Genomic DNA, 21,623 nt, shown 5'->3' with positions numbered 1-21,623 from the left:
TGCACGTTAAGGTCCCTCACCCGGACTAACATAATACTCACTTACAACCCCCAGTGTGCTGTGTGCTCAGTAGTCCATTCAAAGTTGGAAGGTGTTGCTACATGTTAACCAGCAAGAAGGTTCCTTGTCCATGTTTGACCTGATACCATGAGTCTTCTTCTGAAATCAATGTTGTGGGTTCCCAGGGTAACTCCTTCCCAAATGTATATCATTGTGACATGGTTACAGCACAAGAATAGCAAACCAAATCATATCATTATCATTGAGTTCACAACGCAGTGAAATGAAAGCATTTAATCACCTTCCAGTTTGCTCTGTTGTTCCTGGACTCAGTCTAGCAGCTATATCCTTTAGGATCCTACCAGCTCAGCCTGAAATGGTGCTGTTGTTCACAATCAGACATTCTGAGTACCAAATTGTGGACACCAGGTTTATAACATAAACAAAACATAACAATTTATTATTAAGAGAAAAGTTGGATAGAGCTCTTAAGGATAGTGGAATCAAGGGTTATGGGGATAAGGCAGGAACAGGATACTGATTGAGGATGATCAGCCATGATCATAATGAATGGTGGTGCTGGCTCAAAGTGCAGAATGGCCAACTCCTGCACCTATTGACTACTGTCTATAACAATGTAACTTTCGTAAAACGTGGATAAATAAGAAGGCAATCTAATTAATTTCTCCAATCTAAGCCCAAACTTCATTGATCATAAAGCACTTATCCTCACACCGACAGACAAACAAAATAGTCAGACAGACACAGTTAAGGGATAAATTAAAAAAGAAAATAAAAGAATCTGCCTGTTTGATAACTATTTCAACGGTAACCATCAGGTCTTTACGAAATCCTTGCATGATAATTTGTACACAGGCATATCAGACTGTATATCCTGCCTGAATTCCGAAGTCACTGCTCAATGCAAACAGCTTCAGCACACCTTTGAAGGCGTTTTTTTATTTCCTCCAAACCACAATTCCTTTCTCAAAACATTCAACAAGTTGAGAACTGGAAGATACTAGAGAGAGAGAGCAAAACCAAAATCTGTCTCCTGCCAAACAGTTCATTGTTTGAATCATAGAATCCCTACAGTGTGGAAACAGACCCTTCAGCCCAACAAGTCCACACTAACCCTCCGAAGAGTAACCCACCCAGACCCATTCCCCTACATTTACCCCAGATTAATGCACCTAACCTACACATCCCTTGACACTATGGACAATTTAGCATGGCCAATCCACCTAACCTGTACATCTTTGGACTTTGGAGGAAACTCACACAGATATGGGGAGAATATGCAAAATCCACGCAGACAGTTGCCCGAGGCTGGAATTGAACTCGGGTCCCTGGCACTGTGAGGCAACAGTGCTAATCATTGAGCCACCATGCTGTCCCTCAAAGTAGAATCTCTACAGTATGGAAGCAGGCCATTTGGCCCATCAAGTCCACACTAACCCCATGGATGGCATCCCACCCAGATGACCCCCTGCCTCTAACCTATCCCTGTAACCCTGCATTTCCCATGGTTAATCCATCCAGCCCGAATATCTTTGGATCATGGGAGGAAACCCATATAGACACAGGCGAATGTGCAAACTCCAAACAGACAATTGTCTGAGGCAGGAATTGAACCCGGGTCCCTGGTGCTATGAAGCAGCAGTGCTAACCACTGAGCCACCGTGCCATCACCAGTTTGTTTACTCTTTCTTTTCAACAATTTCAGTAGTTGGCAGGTCAACACTGATCCTCTTTTGATTGACCAGTTCAACAACTAAGCAGCCAATCCGTGAGCTTAGCAACAGCTTGGTGCTGAATCAGCTACAGTGTCCTTAGAGCAGTAAAACACCTACATTATCTTTCCAGGCCAGTTCCCAGCAGCAAACACCTTCTTTTTTGGACTCTTCTCCTTTTTGAAGTGAGCTGCTGTATAAGTTTAAATCCTCAACTTCATTTCATAGTTGCAAACCAAAAATAAGAAAAATAGTGATTGTCTCAACAGCCTTTATTGATGTTTGTGGGATGGTAATGGGATTGTCCATCAAGTGCAATTCCATGAATACGACAAGCTTGACTAGTCTATGAGAAAGCTCTTCCAATTTTGGCATCAAATTCACAGATGTTAGTAAAGAAGACTTTGTAGTGTCACCAGGACATAGTCTGACATTGTTGTTTCCAAAGCCTAAGTCCAGGTTCATATACCTTTTAAGTTTAGTGGAAGGCTGCATCTGACTGGTTTGCTATGTCAATGAAAGTCAACCACATTGCTGTGGATCTGGAGTTACATGTAGGGCAGACCAGGTAATAACAACAGATTTCTTTCTCTCAAAGGCATGATGAGTGAGCCAGATTTTGTTTTTAAATCAGGTTGTTTAATGGTCTTCATTAGCTTTTTAATTCCAAATATTTTTAAATTCAAATTCTATCAATCTGTCATGGTGTGATTTGAACAAAGAGTGTTACCTGGGTCTGTAGATTATTAATCTAGCAACAATGCAACTACGTCATTACATTCAATTCAATTCTTTGGAAAGGAAAATTCTGGATGAGATATTAATCTCCAACAATTTATTAATGGCTCTCTTTATTTGATTTTATAATTCAATCTTCCAGTCAGACCTCTGGGACTATCTATTGTTCTATTCTGCATATCATTGCTGGGTCTGATCTGTCTCATTTAATGTTCCACTTCTATTGATGTGCGGGGACGAATTTTCCAATGGTTGGTATTACCATAGCTGAAAGATTAAAGGAGTTCCATTGAGTGGGGAGTAGGAAATGGAATGTCTAACAGTGCTGCCCACTAGATAGATACCCTTTCTATCTTTCCACTGGGGGAGGAAGTATTTGCCTTGACAATATCTCTTGCATTTTCTGAGTAGATACCTTCAGCACGTACACAATATTTAGTTGAAAGAATTCAGCCGGGTTGTTTCACTTTCCAATGCTCAAGCGGATATCCTGCTCAGCAATGCTTCTGCCTTTCATCATCATGTGGTACGGAGAAACTGCTTAAAGTGCTCATTTAAAACAAAGAAGCAACTTTGACCTTTTCTTAAAACTTATTTACCTTCCAACTGCGGTTTGTAGTTTGAAGTACTGCTTTTTCAGGCAAGGTTTACACTTCTGTATGGCTTTTAAAAATATCTTAGCCAATGTTTAGTGTATTTTCCCTACATCTTCTGCACAAGAACATAAGAAGTAGGAGCAGGAGTAGGTCATCGTGGCTGATCTTTTCATGGACTCAACTCTATTGACCATATCCCTTTCCCAATCAAAAATCTATCTCTCTTAGAAACAGTCAACAAGGTAGCCTCAACTGTTTCACTGGGCAGGAAATTCCACGGATTCACAACCCTTTGGGTGAAGAAGTTCCTCCTCAACTCAGTCCTAAATCGGTTCCCCTTTATTGAGGCTGTGCCCCCTAGTTCTAGTTTCACCTGCCAGGGGAAACAACCACCCTGTTTCTATCTTATCATTCAGACAAAGGAATAAAGGTGATGAGAGAAGTAACTGATGACTGAATCATTAATATTTTTTATTCATTCAGAGGACATGAGAATCATCCATAAGGCCAAACTTTCCAGTCCATCCCTCACTGCCCTTGAAAGGCTGAAGCACCGACTTGAGCCATTCCTGAACATGTAACAAAAGAACGCTTGCAGCACTACTGAGAAATCTCCAGGGTTTTGTCCTTGTGATCAAAGAAGGAACAGTGACATATCTCTGAGGCAGGATGGTGTGTGAATGGTGGCGTACCTGAATATGGTGGTGTGTCTGTCTGCTTGCTGCCCTTGTCCTTCAAGGTATAAGGGATCGTGGTCTTTGAAAGTCCTGTCAAAGAAGCAAGAATGAGATGTTGCAGGGCTCATAGCAAATGGTCCACTCTGCAGAACTGTTATGAGAATCCCAGAGAAACTAACTGCACAGAAAACCTTTCTCAAGCGATCAGGCAAAAGGGAGACATGTTATGTAAAGTGTCCCCTGTAGTACTAATGGTTGTACCATCACAGAATGTAACACTCTAACAACCACTCTAACAACTTGTTCATTGCCAAGTAAGTGGTATGTCATGTATTGTTGCATGTTGATTGGCTATATTGCCTCCCAATGACAGCATCTCCTTTTTGAGGATACAATAATAAATTAGATCAAACAAAGACTTCAGAAGGCACTGTGCATGTGCAGGGTGAGAGACTCTCACCAACTTAGATTTGTATCACGTCTTTACCACAGAAATAAATCTATCAAAGTGCTTTACAGGTGCTATACTGGAAAATAAAGAATTCTGGGTCAACGGAGGTGTCAAAGCAGAAAGGATAGGAGTGATGTGTGAGTGGTGTGGAGGTAGGATACATACAGTAATGCATTTTGTTTAGATGGATGTAACAGTTGGCTCCACAGGGCTAAGTTCTAAAGTACAAGGAGAAAGCTGTCACTTGTAAACAGTCAAACACCCACTGCCTCTCATGTCCTGTACAAGACAACCAATAGAATAGAGGAGACCCAGGCACATTTACTTGCTTGGGACTAATCTAGTGTCAGGGAGTGAAAGGTTGTGTTCACTTTGGATTTTTTGCAAAAAATAACGTAATTTTTTTTGTTGCTACATGGTGCTCACGGAGGTTTGAATCACTTACTCAAGCAGGTGATTCTTGTCAACATGGTGATGTAGGGGTAAAGAGGTCTGTTGTGTTACAATGTTATTAGATGGGAGCTAGATTGAATGATTAGTTCTTTATCTGAAAATGAGAGCAGAGTTAAGTGCAACAATGTGTTAAACTAGCTGGAACAAATATCTCAGTATTCAGTCATATTGTGATGCCCTGCCACCAGTCACTGAGGAGGCAGCAAAAACATTAGGTTATGACATCAGTGACCCTTTTGACAATGATTTCTTGTTGAAGCTTGTACCACATTGTAGCAATGTTCTGCTGCTGATGAGACTAATCTGGATGGAGTCACTATCGGTTTCTCTCATGCTGATATATGGCCTGTGAACTGAGGTTGTCAAAGCTGAGTGACAGGAAGTCCCTTAAAGCAAAATGGAATTGAAAGAACGTGAATTTGGGTTGTTAGACAAAGGAAGATTGCTTTTGCTCCATTTATCTGGACAAATAAAATGGTAAGACCCAGATGTTATGCTTAATGTTTGCTAACATCAGTGTGTCAGTTGCGAGTTATATCTTGGACATACACAGTTTTAAAATATTTTGACTTCTGTTCATGATTTTGTTGTTTAAAGGTAGATTTAGTAAAATACTGGGATTCAATGCATTTTGTAATTTTATAATTTTGCACTCAGTGGCTTTGGGGACGTTCGAGTCTGGTCCGGTACAGAGTGGATGCTACCAGAATCCATTCTAAATTGAGAATATTCCTGATCCAATCTGAGATTTTTACTGCTGTGTCTCCTCAGCATCTGTGTCAACGGGTAGATAATCAGTTCCACCTTGTGTCTATTTTGAGGGTATGTTATCTGGGCACAGTATTGAGACTCCTAAAGCTCAGGTCTTTTCAAATAGTTATTCCATTTCCAACTATTTCTGCTGGATCTGAACTTGGAATAGAGTTCTGAGTGGATAACGCTCCAATATGAAATCTAAAGCCACCTTGTTTTTGTAATACCATTTCCGAAAATAACTTGTTTATTCACTGCCACAAACACTTCACTACAGTATCATGACAGCATGTTTGACCAATATGGTTTTAATCTTTTTGAATCATTTCAAACACAGTGGACACCATGACACGAGCAAAAGAATGTGTGATGGATTCCGACAAATTTTAACAGTTAGCTTAGACAAGCAAACAAAGGGATGGCTGCATTTTGCCTTTATAAAAAAAAAATCTGTTACATATGTACTCAACTAAAGCTTGATTTTGAAGCATCTGTTTCTGGTTTAAAAAAAAAATCCTTCACAACTCCAAAATGTCATTTATGTCAAAAGGTTTCGGGCGATTACATCACTTGCATCACATAAACCACCAAAATCCAGCAGCATTGTCTCATATGGTGCACAGCAGCTGATAATCATAAACATCTTTTCAACAAGCATTTGCTCATTTGTCAGTCAGGATTGCTAATGAATTCAGTGTGCAAAAAGTGCCTGGTGGGTCCTTGTATAAGATTCTGCTTTGAAACCTTCTTTGGGTGCAAATTTACTCTTCTAAACTAATAGGCAAAATTTGTCATCAATGTCTGACAAATTATTCAACTCTGTTAAATTCAAATGGATTCATTTTCGTTTCAGAAAAAAAGAATAGTTCTCTTTTATAGAAAGCAAATAATTGGTCATTGTGTTTCATGCAACTACTTAATGACAATTGTTTTTTATGAAACTCGTTAGTTGGAAACCACAAAGGTAACATACATTGATGAAAGCGATAATAAATGCCTGTCTATCAATCAGGATTCTGTCTAATTTGTAGTGTTTAGCTCAATGAAAGGGCAAAGTCTACATAGAGCTGAATATATGCTTCATAAACATCCCCAAACAAATTCAAACAAAAAAAACATTCATACATAGTGTATAGTACCCATTAAGTACAAATTAGTAAGTTGGATTATGTTTTGTGCTATAAATTACATTTTTTGCTCAGATTTTAATAGCAATCATAATACTCTCACTCCTAACACACTCACTGTTCTTTAGTGTGAATTGTTTATGACTGCTTAACAGAATAGCCATTAAAGTACCAATTACCTTTTTGTGCATGGCTTGCAAATTTAGCATCACTGCATACTCATTAACAATAATCCTCGAAAATGTCTGATTATAAAGTCATATTTTTACCATTCACATGGGGGGAGGGGAAACTTTGCTGAAGACATTTTTGTCATTTGGTGCTTTGTTATTTAAGTGTGTGGACTGAGATTATGTTTTGACTGTATTTAGTTCTCACAACTAGCTTTTTCAATGCTCCAAGAATAATGGCCTAGAAACTGGGCTGTGGCTACCTTCAGCAGTGACCATGACCTGCCACCTCTACACTGGTGAGCAACAGCTTCGTATGAAATTCGGTCTCTTTCCTCATCAGGATGTGAGTGGAATGCAGTTCCCCAAAATATAGAAGTCCTGGATTTGGGTGTTCCTGAGGAAATGCTTTCCGTAGGTTTTGAGGTAGAACAATATGGAGGAGGTCAGAATGATGACTGTACTTAGGAATCACCTTAGTGACCCACTGCAAGAGGCATCAGGAGATTCCTAATCACTGGAACCTTTTGAATGACAGTCTAATATCATCACCAATTTGGTAAATGTTTCTTCATTAGATATTTAGTGGACCAACCTTTCAATTCAGCACTCATTCTAGAACATCTCATCTTTACTGTTGAACAAGCATTTCAACAATTGGCAAAACAAATTGATAACATTAATCCACATACTTTCATAAGGCTGCTACCTTGATTAATAACAAAGGATAAAACAAGTGACTGTTGTCTTTCACAACAAACTCAAAATGGATTCAAGCCAAACTAATCTTTTCTAATTCCTTCCCTGGAGCAATGTTGCTTGTTTGTTTCCCATGTTACAATCCTTCTCCTAAGAACACCTGAGCATCAGGTTAAAAATCACACAACACCAGGTTATAGTCCAACAGGTTTAATTGGAAGCACACTAGCTTTCGGAGCGACGCTCCTTCATCAGGTGATTGTCTGAAGGAGCGTCGCTCCGAAAGCTAGTGTGTTTCCAATTAAACCTGTTGGACTATAACCTGGTGTTGTGTGATTTTTAACTTTGTACACCCCAGTCCAACACCGGCATCTCCGAATCATGAGCATCAGGGATATAGTGAGTGGCTAAAGAATTTGGAAGAGAGTCCTGAGGCTGATTTAGTCCTTCTTTCACTACAGCTTGCCTCCGTCAGCAGGATTGCTGCTAGTTGCATATTTGGAGCATGTTTCTGAGGAGCCTAAGTCCCTTCTAATAAGACAACTGCCCTGAAAGAGAAGCTCAAAGGTCTGGCATGAACTGCTGTTTTGCAAGCTTTGTGCATGTATAGATCAGCTCTCCCACAGGGCCTTCGACCTTGGACCTGGATCCACAAAGACCATTTGGATACCTGCTTGAACAGCATTTGAAATCCCTGAGAGAAAGCAATCTGCATTCCGGCCTTCAAGATCTAGAAATTCATACTCTAAGATCTGCTTAATTTCTATAGAATGCAGTAAATGTTTCAGGAGTGAGATGGATCTCCTGGCGCATGGAGGCTTCTGATCGGGATGGGAGCGAGGTGGGCAATCTGCTCTAGAATCCAGTGTCATTGTCCTGTGCTCCATTCATGGCTTAAGAGAAGATTCAGTATCTCTGATGTTGTCTCAATTAAGGACCAAAGATTCCAAAGTCACAACAGTCAGTTGCCACACTTCCTCGGAGACTGAGCTCAGAGTCAATGTAGCCAAAGATAACCTTCTCCTCCAACTATTCTCTAAAAGCTCTGCCATGAGGTTTCCTCATGCTTTGAGAATTGGCCAGTGCTATAACCCCTGAACTGATGTACTGAAGTGAAAATACAGATGTTGCAAAGTGAGATTGTTACTTGCAGGGGGAGTAAAACCAGGCGGGATCTCGGTCCAGGAACTTGCATGGAGGCTTCAACTTGACTTCCTCTCAGACTTCACTTTCCTTCGCCTCATCTTTGTCATCCTTATAATTCACAACAAATTAGAATTAGAATCCCTACAGTGTGGAAACGGGCTCTTCAGCCTAACAAGTCCACACCGACCCTCCGAAGAGTAACCCTCCCCAGACCTATTCCCCTACCTGACTAATGCACCTAACCTATACATCCGTACGGGCAATTTAGCATGGCCAATTGACCTAACCTGCACATCTTTGGACTGTGGGAAGAAACCAGAGCACCCGGAGGAAACCCATGCAGACACGGGGAGAATGTGCAAACTCCACACAGACAGTCGCCTGAGGCTGGAATCGAACCAGGGTCCCTGGTGCTGTGATGCAGCAGTGCTAAGCACTGACCCACCGTGCCACCCCGAAATAGCTCCATTGCTCCTCCTTTTCTTCCTCATCATCATCTTGCCCTTTTTCTCACCATATTGCAAATTGTAAGGAACTTCTAGCTATGGGATGAGTAACTACAATGCTATTGCATCTGTGCAGATGTTCAGTTGTCAATAAGCCTGATGTCTCTATCACCTATGACATCAACAGAGTGTCACCTCTTGGCATAAACTGGGCTCCTTATTCTTGGATACCTGATCTGGTGCCTCACCTTAAACAGGCATTGTGTACAAGTTCGCCCTGCGGCATTTTCAAATAAATTGGAAAAAACTAACTCCCAGGTGGAATTGAGCAAAGCATACAAGTAATAAAAGCAGAAAATGCTGGAAATGTTCAGCAGGTCAGGCAACATCTGTGGAGAGAAACAAAGCTAATATTTCAGATCAATGACCTGTTAATGCTGCAGGAACAGTTATTAATTGGAAGGGTCAATAACCTGAAACCTTAACTTTGATTCTCTCTACAAATGCTATCTGATCTGCTGAGTTTTTCTAGCATTTTCTGTTTGTATTTCAGATTTCCAGAATTTGCAGTGTTTTGCTTTTGAGTTCTTACAGTTGATAAATGTGTTTGAAGCTGTGTGTCAAAAAGGAACAAAGGGATTTTGTACTTGCAAAGCGTTGATGTTAGGATATTCAGTGGAGGAGAAGAATGTTGACTTTCTTGCTCTTTTTGAATCACTGATATTTTTGAGGCACTGGTCTAAAGTTGTGGTGTCCCTGCCAGCTCCCTTGCACCTTGCAGGAGACAAGCTGGACTGCACATCCCTTCCATAATGATCGAGAAGTCTGATTCTTCTTTGCTGAGGTGAATTTAGAAGAGTATCATAAGATTATTGAATCCCTAGAGTGTGGGAGCTTGCCCTTCGGCCCATCGAGTCCACACTGCCCTCTGAAGAGCATCCCACCCAGACCACAACACCCACCCCCCACCCCCACCCCCCCCTTACCCTATCCCCATAACCCTGAGATAACCGCAGCCAATCCACCTAACCTGCAAATCTTTGGACTGTTGGAGGAAACCGGAGTACTTGAAGAAAACCCACGCAGACACAGGAAGATTCTGCAAACTCCACACAGCCAGTCCCCAGAGGCTGCAATCGAACCTGGATCCCTGGCAGTGTGAGGCTGAAGACTGCTCTCCCGCAGTTTTGCACTCATCTTTGCTCCTTTATGCAGCATCCTCCTCTATTTTGTCAATGCTCAATCCTACAGTGGAGTATCATCTTGGACACTGAGATGAAATTGCCCACAGACTAGCTATGTAACTATGAACTGAATGCTCCAAATATGTAGGATTCTTCAGGGGCTAGACGGGGTAAATGCTGAGAGGATGTTTCCCCTCATGGGAGACTCTAGGACTAGAGGGCACATCAACCTGTTCCTACTTCTTATGGATTTATGGTGCATTAGGAAGTGTGCAACTTGGATGTGGTTCATTGAGCACAGTTTGGATTTTAACCCTCTGCACATCTCAATCTGGCAGTGAGGGCAAGGAAAGTGAATGATTAAAATCTGGATGACGGTAACATTATAAATATGTATATGACCATTAATGAAAGCTGTCTGCTCTTAATCTCACATGGACAAACATGTCGATTTTAAACCATATTGAAATATATTATAAATTATTAATTTATTAAACCATCACTGCCATAATTTAATAAATTCTATATTACAATAGAGTTGGAATTTAGACAAACAGTCAAGCATAGAGAAAGAATGATATTTGCCTCTCACAAATGGAATAAATTAGCAAGGTAAGGATGCAGTTTTTACTTTGGTTGAATTGGGTCTGAACAGCTGGGATTTTAGGCCTTGTTTGATCTGCCCTTCCAAGCTCTGATGATCCTATGAAATTATATTTAATGGATACGAGCTGCAGTGAGGAAATGTAAAGGGCTTGTTGCAAAACAATAGGGACAGTTCATCTCATGTACACACCTGTTCTTTGTAGTTCACAGAGGCTAATTTGAACAGTTAATATTCCTTGAATTAATTTGACTGAAGTTGGACCTTTGTAAATGGTTTAAATCATGGTTCGGTTACCAGATGCCTGCTTTTGAACACGCCAGTGCTATCAGATTCAAAGTTTATATGGTGAATAGTTTATACTTGACCAGCAAGATTATTATTAGTGATTATGCACCTGCACATTCTGCTGTTAGAGGGTTCTCACAGGAATGTTTTTGCTGCAGATTTGGAGGTAAAATCATTAAGGGCTGTACAATGATAAATGAGGACTTTAAAATGACAGTTTCTGTTGACAATTTTCGACATCACAATCACAAGAACAAAGGCTGGTAACCTACCTTTTGTTCTCAATATTGTAAAAAGAGACAGTAGCATAGCAACCTTAAATCACACTATGAGAGTTATACCTTTGACCCACATCTGTAATTGATATGATAACTGTGAGATGTATCATGCTAGTTTTCATTGGAACATTGGCCCGAATCGCTGTCTTTTTTGGGTGCATGCCTCTCCAGGAGTACTGTGTCCAGTTCCCTGATCTCCTTGTTACAGGAATGATATTATTAAGCTGGAGAGGATTTGGAAGAGATTTGCCAGGATGTCACTGGGAATGGAGGCTGGGATTTTTTTTCACTGGAGCATGGAAACTTGAGGAAGACCTTTTTTAAGGTTTATAAAATCATGAGATCTATAGATAGGGTGATGGCAGGTGTCTTTTCCCTAGTGCGGGAGATTTCAAGACCAGAGGGCATATTTTTTAAGATGAGAAGATTTATAAAGACATGAGGGGCAATTTTTTTTACACAGTGTGGTTCATGGGTGAAATGAACTTCCAGAGGGAGTGGTGGATGTGAGTACAGATACAAGGTTTATAAGGCATTTAGATAAGTACATGAATAAGAAATGTTTGGAGTGATATGGACCAAGTGCAGGCAGGTTGGACTAGATTAGTTTGGGATTATGGTTGGCATGGGCTGGTTTGACCAAGGGGTTTATTTCCATGCTGTATGACTCTAAGTTATTACCATGACTGTTGGGGGAGAGAACCGTCAGCTCAGCTTAATCTCATTATAACTGTTTGTGCTGCTTCCTTCTTCTCCTCTTTCGAGACAGAGATTCCCAGAATAATGTCCATGAAGAAAAGAATGCATTCTCGGTTATTATGGGCTATGTGCTTTGCTTCCACTACCCCTGTAATCACCCTCTTACAGCATTTGCAGATCTCTTTTTTTCTTAATTTATTCCAGGGATGTGTGCATCACTAGCAGAGCCAACATTTATTGCTCATCCTTCATAGCCTATGACTCTTCCAGTGCATATACAATGAAAACAAACTTCCCAAACAATCTACGACAAAATGAACAATTCAGTCAGAAATACCTCTAAATTACCTATAACTTCAACCGGTTTCCTAACTGCTTGCTTGTTGATTGCAAATCAACATGTGAATTATGTCCACTTGTATGATATAAATATCAAAACATGTAAAATCCATTTTTGTTCATAACAAGTCTTAGCTGTTTCAACCCAATGTTGCATTATTTTTTGATGGCATATTTATTTTCATAAGCTTAGAAAGGAAACGTTATCCCCATAACGAAAATGGAAAACATTATCCTGCTTGGTAAATCATTTTCTACAAGTAACATACTGCTGTGATTATTTATATCATTTTAATAAGGCCTTGAAGCCAATTCTAGAGCTAATATATTGTTTAATACACATTCATCATTGTATCCAGAGTCCTGATATCTATGGGCTGTGGTGTAGGGGGGTGTAGGGAGACCGAGGAACCCTGGAGACATCTGTTTCTCAAACGTTAATAATGGCAGCATGTATTTGAACTGTGAACATTTTCCCCTGAGATTTCCCACCAAACAGCTAACCTGAAGTCTTCCAGTCAGAGGCAGTGTGGTCACGGCTGGTTACTCCAGTTGAATTACTGAGGGATCAGACATGGTGGAGTTACAGATTATCTTCCTTGGCCTGAACCATGCAAACCTGTTCCTCCCAGCCCACAATCTTGGAATCACAGAAAGGTTACAGCACTTTTGGCTGGCTCCCTGCAACAGCCACTCAGCCTGCACATTTGTCCTTTCCCTGTAACCCAGTACTTTTTTAATCTCTCTTCAGGTGCTTAACCAAGCCTTCTTCAAAAGCCACGATTGAATCTATTGCCACCATACTCTTGGACAGCACATTCAAATCCTAACTACTCACTGTGTGGAAATATTTTCTCATGTCATCTTTGCTTCTTTTTCTGTCCACCTTTAGTCAGTGTCCTCTGGTTTTGGACCCCTCTGCCAAAGACAGCAAGTTCTTGTTATCTATGCTCTCTGGCCATCTCATGGTTTTGAGCACTGACATTAAATCTTCTCTGCTCTCCTCTTCTCTTCCCTCCTCTTCTATTCTCTCCTCTTCTTTTCTCTTCTTCTCCCTTCTCCTCTTCTCTCTTCTCTACTCTTCTCTTTTCTGTAGTCTTCTCTTCTCTACTCTTCTCTTCCCTGAGAAGGTTTGCTTCAGCTTCTCTGATCTATCTTTGTGATTGGAGTTCATAAGTTTTGGGGTAATTCTTGTAAAGAACAAACAGTGCTAATCTAATGGACCTGACCTTCTGAGCTCCTTCTCCCTGCTGGTTTCCTGGGCCTGGGAATGGCAGTCAGGATAAGCTGAGAGGAAAACAATGCATCTAAAACAAAGCCATTCCACCTCCTTTTTTATCTTTCATTCAATAGATGTGAGTGTCACTGGCTGGCCAGCATTTTTATGATGAAGGGCTTTTGCCCAAAACGTCGATTTCCCTGCTCCTCGGATGTTTCCTGACCTGCTGTGCTTTTCCAGCACCACTCTGATCTAAACTCTGGTTTCCAGCATCTGCAGTCCTCACTTTTGTCCATTCCTGGTTGCCGTTAAGAAGGTGATGGTGAGCTGCCTTCTTGAACCACTGCAGTCCATATGGGCTGGGATACTGGGAACTTAATATTGGAAGAATTAATCCAATAACACACAGTAGACAAAAATGTGATTTGTTCCCTTTTAGCTCCTTGAAAGTGGAGTTGCAGGTAGATAGGATAGTGAAGAAGGCATTTGGTATACTTTTCTTTATTGGTCAGAATATTGAGTACAGGAGTTAGGAGGTCATGTTGCAACTGTACAGGACATTGGTTAGGCCACTGTTGGAATATTGCATGCGATTCTGGTCTCCTTCCTATCGGAAGGATGTTGTGAAACTTGAAAGGGTTCAGAAAAGATTTACAAGAATGTTGCCAAGGTTGGAGGATTTGAGCTATAGGGAGAGGTTGAATAGGCTGGGGCTGTTTTCCCTTGAGCGTTGGAGGCTGAGGGATGATTTTATAGAGGTTTATAAAGTCATGGGGCATGGATAGGATAAATAGACAAAGTCTCTTCCCTGGGGTGGGGGAGTCCAGAACTAGAGGGCATAGGTTTAGGGTAGGAAGGGCAAGATATAAAAGAGACCTGAGGGGCAACTTTTTCATGCAGAGGGTAGTACATGTATGGAATGATCTGCCAGAGGAAGTGGTGGAGGCTAGTATGATTGCGACATTTAAAAGGCATCTGGATGGGTATACTAATAGGAAAGGTTTAGAGAGATATGGGCTGGGTGCTGGCAGTTGGGACTAGATTGGGTTGGGATATCTGGTCGGCATAGACTGAAGGGTCTGTTTCCATGCTGTACATCTCTATGACTATATTACTCTCAAGCATGAAAATCCCTAAGAACAAACTTCTATTACCGATGTTCTATTGATTATATATTAAATATTCAAGTGCATTTTGATGTCTATGCTTGATCCATTGGGTGATTTGCATGCTTTGATTTTTCTTTTCCAACTTCAGGAATGGTTATATCCAACGTTTCAACAACTGTCTGCTCTTGTGCCCCTCAACTCCATTAAATCCAGAAATGGGTAAATTTAAGGAGGGTTGGATTTCCTGTTTCACCTGAACCAAGCCCATACTTTTCAAGGGTTCAAATTAACCACCGTCCCTCCCCACCATCTCTCCTCACCGTCCCCCACCCCATATCTTGATTTCATCTCTGAGCAGAGCACATATACAACAGGTATCCTCCATATTACTCTGTTGGACAATTAAAATCACAACTGGATATCAAAGAAGGAACACTGAATCCAATGAGTTAATCCTGACAGGGCAACTTGAGTTACTTTGGAAGGTTTTGAACTTGGCCCTTAGAGCATTGCAGATTGAAATGCACTTTGGATGACTTCTGACATCTAATAACATTATTGTAACATTACTGCTGCTTTTACAAAATGCAAATGTCAATACTGCTCGCCCTAGCTGCACATCCTGTCTGCTGAGGGACGCTGTATGGAATAGTTGACATAGGATTTCAAGGCACATTTTGAAGAACTGAGAAAGGGAGTTGCCAGCAACTGTACATTTCTGTGTTGACTCCTGTCAATGCTCATGGGGCATCCTTATTTTTAAACATTATTACAGCCAGCCTTTGGCCAGTTCTGCGTGCTTCAGACAGGTACTGGTATTCAGTGAACTGTGTACACCCTTCTGAACACAAGTCTCATTACCCTTTGCGCTGTATTGATTCCCCCTGTGGGAACTTGCCTTTCCGACTACCCTCATTTATAGTGTGCATTTGCATTACTCAGCATTCAGATCGATAACCAGCGGTGCTCTGGGTGAGAATTAATGCGTTTTCTTTTCCAATTCAGTGAGATGGTGTATAATGGAATGACTGTTTCCTCTAATTAGAGAAAAACCTTAATGGTTATATTCGCAGCGAAAGTTCTTCACTGTCAGTAATATAATCATTTCTGAAGCTGGCAAAGAAAAATCACTGAATACAAACCACCCAATGGATTAAGCACAGACCCCAAAATGCACTTGAATATTTAATAAATAATCGATTAGAGTAGCGGCGATGGAGGTTTGTACATGGGGTTCTTCATGCTTCAGGGAGAGCAGGGAACAAAAACAAATATTCATTCAGCTCTGTGTTATTGGATTAATTCTTCAATATTAAGGTCCACATGGACTGCAGCAGTTCAAGAAGGCAGCTCACTACCACCTTCTCAAGGGCAACCAGGGGCAGGCAATTAATACTGGCCCAGCCAGCGACGCCCATGTCCCATGAGTGAATCAAAAAATAATTCACTTCTGGGAAATGCACATGATTCATTCGTGGAGCTCCTGAGAATGCACTTTAAGTTCATTTTCGCAAGGGAAGAAGGTCAGTTATATACTGTTGCTAAAAAGAAAGCTGCAACACCGACAAAGAGAGCAAATTGGCCATCATCTGAAAAAAAGGAAGGTAGGAAAACCCTTCTGGATTCTTCTGATGATAGGTTACACTGGAAGCATGAAGCTTTTGTTTTTCTGAAACTAATTGCACTGCCAAGTATTTTCAGCAATCTATCCCTTTCTTTCATCATAGCTTAGATTTGAGCAATACTAGTTTTGTTATGAAATAATTGAGATGACCAAGGTTTGTGTAGAGATTTGGAGTTAGGGTGATGGAGTTCACAAGGACCACAAATTCGACTGGGACAACACAGCAATAATAGGACAAGCCAAACAGATGACAGAGAATTCCTGGAAGCTTGGTATTCATCCACGGACACATTGACCGAGACCCAATATACCAACCACTGCAACAAATAATCAAAACCAGCAACCAGAAGCAGTAGAAATGAAACCAAATAAATTCCATCCGACACAGTACTGTAGGGCTTCACAGGAGGCTCCATAGCACTGAGGATGTCACCTAGAAAGGGGATGAAACATCTGTAATCCAACTTCCAAGCTCACAACAACTGCAGTTGAGATATGAATGAGTCTGATCAAAGTTGGTAGCCTAGGTTTTGCAATGTGGCAGGTATGTGATTGGAAATGAGTGAAGTATGATGCAAAGGTATTTGATAAACTTATCACTGATTCCAATGTTTCTTACCGGATTGCCATCCATCATTCAATTTTGCGTGAACCGTGTTATGGAGTTAGATCAAACCCTCTCAAAGCATGTCCAGGAGATAGCCGAGACTCTAGCTTTCTCTTATTCTGAAGGTAAAAGTAAGGCTATGCATTCTGGGTGCAATTCAAAGTAGGTCAGCTATTGACATTAAGCAAATATGCTTACTTTTAAACTACAGTTAAAATACAGACAAAATAAAAGAAAAGAATTGGCTTAACTGTAACTCTATCAAAATGTTTAACAAAATAATATATATAAACTACTGCTAATTGACTATTCCATTAAAGTAACGTCCCATAAGCATACTCTTGGCAAAGGCAGATGTAGTAAAATAGATTGTCTCACATGCAAATTCCCGCAGCCATCATTTGTGTCCTTGGGAAAATGGTAATGATCCCGGCTGATTATGCAATCTCAGTATCCCATTGCTGCTTTCTCTCCATAGCCCTTATTCCTTTAGCCACAAGGGCCACATCCAGCTCCTTCTCAAATATATCTAATGGACTTGCCCCAACAGCGTTCTGTGGGAGAGAATTCCACAGGTTCCCAACTCTCTGAGTGAAGAAATTCTTCCTCACCTCAGCCTTGAATGGCCTATCCCTTAATCTTAGATTGTGACTCCAAGGTCTGGACAACATTGGGAGCATTTTTCCCCCATCTAGCCTGTCCAAATCCATCAGGAATTTATATGTTCCAGTGAAATCCCCCCTCATTCTTCTAAATTCCAGCAAGGCTTTCATAATTTAGACTCAGTGACAATAGAAGAACTGTATTGTAGGCCCATATTGGGATGATTTGGTGTAACGTCCCTATAAGCTGGCTTCCATCCTTCCTGGATCTGTTCTGCCCAGTTCCTGCACTGCTCTGTCCAGTGTCCATTTTGCTCTGCTAATGCCCATCCCCCTTAGTGCCCACTTTAGCCTGCTCCATTCCACCAAGTTCTGCTCTGCCCAGCCTTCTCCATTGTGCCCAGTTCACTCCAGAATTGGCATCCATGTCCTAATCACGTCATAGGACTCATTCAAATTGGCTGGATGCTATCTTCAATTGGCGTACTTGAGCCAGCTACATAGGTGGATCCCAGAGAAACATCTCTCACTGCATGGGCAAGGGGCAAACAAGACTGAGGTTTTTGCTTTGGTTGGAGGATTGCTCGCACGCAATTTTGGCCTCTCTGATTCTTGTGAAATGGCATCAGAAGGATTCAGATTTATTCTTGCTTGCACATTTCAATGTCTCTATCCTCCTACTGTTCAATTGTTTCTCCAAGAAAGGTTTGACATTTCAGGAGCATTATTGTGAAATGGTTGGGACCGGTTTTCCTGTTGATGTTTGTTGAGGAGTATAAGCTGATGAAGCAAACCATTCTGTTTATAAATTTCAACCAGAGACTCAGCTGGTGGACTGTGTACTGGAGCTGTATTCACTCAAACAACAGCATCTGAGGTATTTCAAGACATCCTCACATAGTAAAATCTTTCCTGGTGTTTAAGTAACTACACCGTTTTTGGCACCACTTAATCTGAGGAGAACTTTGTTCCCTTTATGGAAATTACAATTACTGCACTAAGTATAAATAAGACAGCTTAAATACAGTTTTCGGCACAGAGTCTGCATCAGATGAAGGTAGCAAAATAAGACTCAGTGCTAAAGCCACGTAGGTTTCCCTAAACTGGTACAAGTTGATCGTTCTCAGTGGCAGTCAAGACAGTCAAACAGGAATGACATTGAGTTAAAGGTTTTATGTGGCGTGGACTAATCTGACTTAATATGCAACACACATAACCCACAACCACACAAATTTACTCTTCTATTTGCTTAATAGAAGGGGTGGCATGGTGGCTCAGTAGTTAGTGCTGCTGCCTCACAGCGCCTGGGATCCGGGTTCCATTCCACCCTCTGACGACTGTGTGGAGTTTGCACAGTCTCCCTGTGTCTGCATTGGTTTCCTTTGGTTGCTCCAGTTTTCTCCCACGGTCCAAAGATGTGCAGGTTAGGTGGATTGGCCATGCTAAATTGCCCTTGGTGTCCAAGGATGTGCAGGCTAGGTGGATTAGCCATGGGAAATGCAGGATTACAGGGATAGGGTCGGGGGATGGGTCTGGGTGGGATCCTCTTCGGATGGCCAGTGCAGAATCAATGGGACAAATACCTGCTTCCACACCGGAGGGATTCTAATCACTTCAGACCCACAGCAATGTGCTTAACTCTTAACTGTCCTCTGAAGTGGCCAAGCAAACCACACAGTTGTATCACCCCAAGAAAAGTATCCAAACTCCAAATTAAATCAGACAGACAACAACAACAGCCACAGTATTGTTGCCTCTGCAAGGTCCTCCTGATTAACGTCTGGAAACTATTGTCAAAATTAGGAGAATTGTCTCACAGACTAGTCAAGTAACAGCCTGACATCAAACAAAAACAGAAATTGCTGGAGAAACTCTGGCAGGTCTGGCAGCTTCAGTAGGAAGAAAGTAGAGTTTGTGTTTTGAGTTTGACAACTCTTCTTCAGAGCTTTAGTAGCTAGGGAAAAAGGATCTTTATGCTGAAGTTGGGTGTAGTGGGGTGGAGCGATGGGTGGAGACAGAGCTCTGAGTGAGTGAGAGAGATAGAGAGAGAGATACGAGAGGGTAGGTAAACAAGGAGATAATGGAAAGCAGGCCAGGGCAGAAGAAAAGCTGAATAAGAAATATTACGAGCTAATAGTGAGAAGGTGGGTGAGCTGTGCTGAATGCAGCACATATAATATGATAATTGGCTCAAGGAGTACATAAGAATGGGTGATTGTGCTCAAAGCAACCCATGTCATAGCAGGACTGAGTGTAGGGGTGGGTAAAAAACATGCAAGGTTGGAATCAGACTCTAAACTTTTAATGAACTTGGTATTGAGCCCTGAAGGGTGCAGGGTCCCTCAAGTTGAAAACAGGATGGTATTCTTTGAGCTCTCACTGGCCCTCACTGTAGCCTTGCAGCAAGCCTGAGACAGAGAACTTGGCCAGGGAACATGGTGGTGTGTTAAAGTGGCAAGCACCTGGAAGCTTGGGTCCCAAAACTGTTATATTGCGACACAAATATTACCCTTGATACCAATTTTAAATGGGAAATTCATGGCTGGTGTTTCAGTATCACATGTTATCTGGTTATTTATGACAAATTTGATATTCCAAAGAACTTCTTCCAACATCCTGGAGGACAATCAGAACAAGATGATTGCAAAGCACTAAATAAAGGCATGTTTTAAGCTTAAATGAATGCCTTAAGTGTAATACAGCTACCTAATGTCAGTCTTTTAAGCATCACCACTGTTGAAGGTTCAGGGTTCAGAGTGTCATTTGATATGATAAAAGATCTCTCTGCCTTTGTTATCAGCCAGCGTCCTCTTCTGTAATCCTGAGTAATTGGTGTCTAGTAGAAATTGTGGAAAAGCAGACATGAAAAGGCATAAGTCAAAGGTAAATGCACTTTAAAAGACAGCATCAAATCAAAATGTTATGTTCCTACTTGGTCGTTTTCTTCAAAGTGCTTTTTTAGTGCCAAATGTAATTCTTCTCAAAATAAATTAAATAAAAATCAACATGTAATGTAAATTATGGATCTTTTTACTTTCAAGAATGTCATTTTGGGATGATGAGTAATGGCTTCACTTGCTGAGACACTCAGGTACATAAGAACTTGGTAAAAATCTAAAAAGAAGTCAAAGGGCTTGGGCTTTGTGTGTGGGAAATCACGTCTCACAAACTTGATTGAGTTTTTTGAAGAAGTAACAAAGGAAATTGATGATGGCAGAGCAGTAGATGTGATCTGCATGGACTTCAGTAAGGCGTTCAACAAGGTTCCCCATGGGAGACTGATTAGCAAGGTTAGATCTCATGGAATACAGGGAGAACTAGCCATTTGGATACAGAACTGACTCAAAGGTAGAAGACAGAGGGTGGTGGTGCAGGGTTGTTTTTCAGACTGGAGGCCTGTGACCAGTGGAGTGCCACAAGGATCAGCGCTGTGCTCTCTACTTTTTGTCATTTATATAAATGATTTGGATGCGAGCATAAGAGGTACAGTTAGTAAGTTTGCAGATGACAACAAAATTGAAGGTGTAGTGGACAGCGAAGAGGGTTACCTCAGATTACAACAGGATCTGGACCAGATGGGCCAATGGGCTGAGAAGTGGCAGATGGAGTTTAATTCCGATAAATGCGAGGTGCTGCATTTTGGGAAAGCAAATCTTAGCAGGACTTATACACTTAATGGTAAGGTCCTGGGGAGTGTTGCTGTACAAAGAGACCTTGGAGTGCAGGTTCATAGCTCCTTGAAAGTGGAGTCACAAGTAGATAGGATAATGAAGAAGGCATTTGTTATGCTTTCCTTTATTGGTCAGAGTATTGAGTACAGGAGTTGGGAGGTCATGTTGCGGCTGTACAGGACATTGGTTGGGCCATTGTTGGAATATTGCATGCAATTCTGGTCTCCTTCCTATCGGAAAGATGTTGTGAAACTTGAAAGGGTTCAGAAAAGATTTACAAGGATGTTGCCAGGGTTGCAGGATCTGAGCTACAGGGAGAGGCTGAGCAGGCTGGGGCTGTTTTTCCTGGAGCGTCAGAGGCTGAGGGGTGACCTTATAGAGGTTTACAAAATTATGAGGGGCATGGATAG

The 21,623-nt window shown here is 41.3% G+C and overlaps 1 long non-coding RNA gene across 1 annotated transcript in view; it reads left to right on the top strand.

Annotated features, from left to right (window-relative positions):
* The first annotated feature begins 5,011 nt into the window (after nt 1-5,011).
* LOC148150533 (uncharacterized) overlaps nt 5,012-21,623 on the top strand; it is a 101,484-nt gene continuing 84,872 nt past the window's right edge. Inside the window, exon 1 of the long non-coding RNA XR_015751782.1 lies at nt 5,012-5,125. This is a non-coding gene — a long non-coding RNA (uncharacterized LOC148150533). The remainder of the gene's footprint in view (nt 5,126-21,623) is intronic.

Source organism: Chiloscyllium plagiosum, unplaced genomic scaffold, assembly GCF_037043375.1.
Source record: "Chiloscyllium plagiosum isolate Xiang-an unplaced genomic scaffold, Cpla_swu_hap1 HiC_scaffold_3, whole genome shotgun sequence".
In the NCBI taxonomy this organism is placed as follows: domain Eukaryota; kingdom Metazoa; phylum Chordata; class Chondrichthyes; order Orectolobiformes; family Hemiscylliidae; genus Chiloscyllium; species Chiloscyllium plagiosum.
Note: the sequence above shows the minus strand (reverse complement) of the source record. Positions and strands in the feature narration are given on the sequence as shown.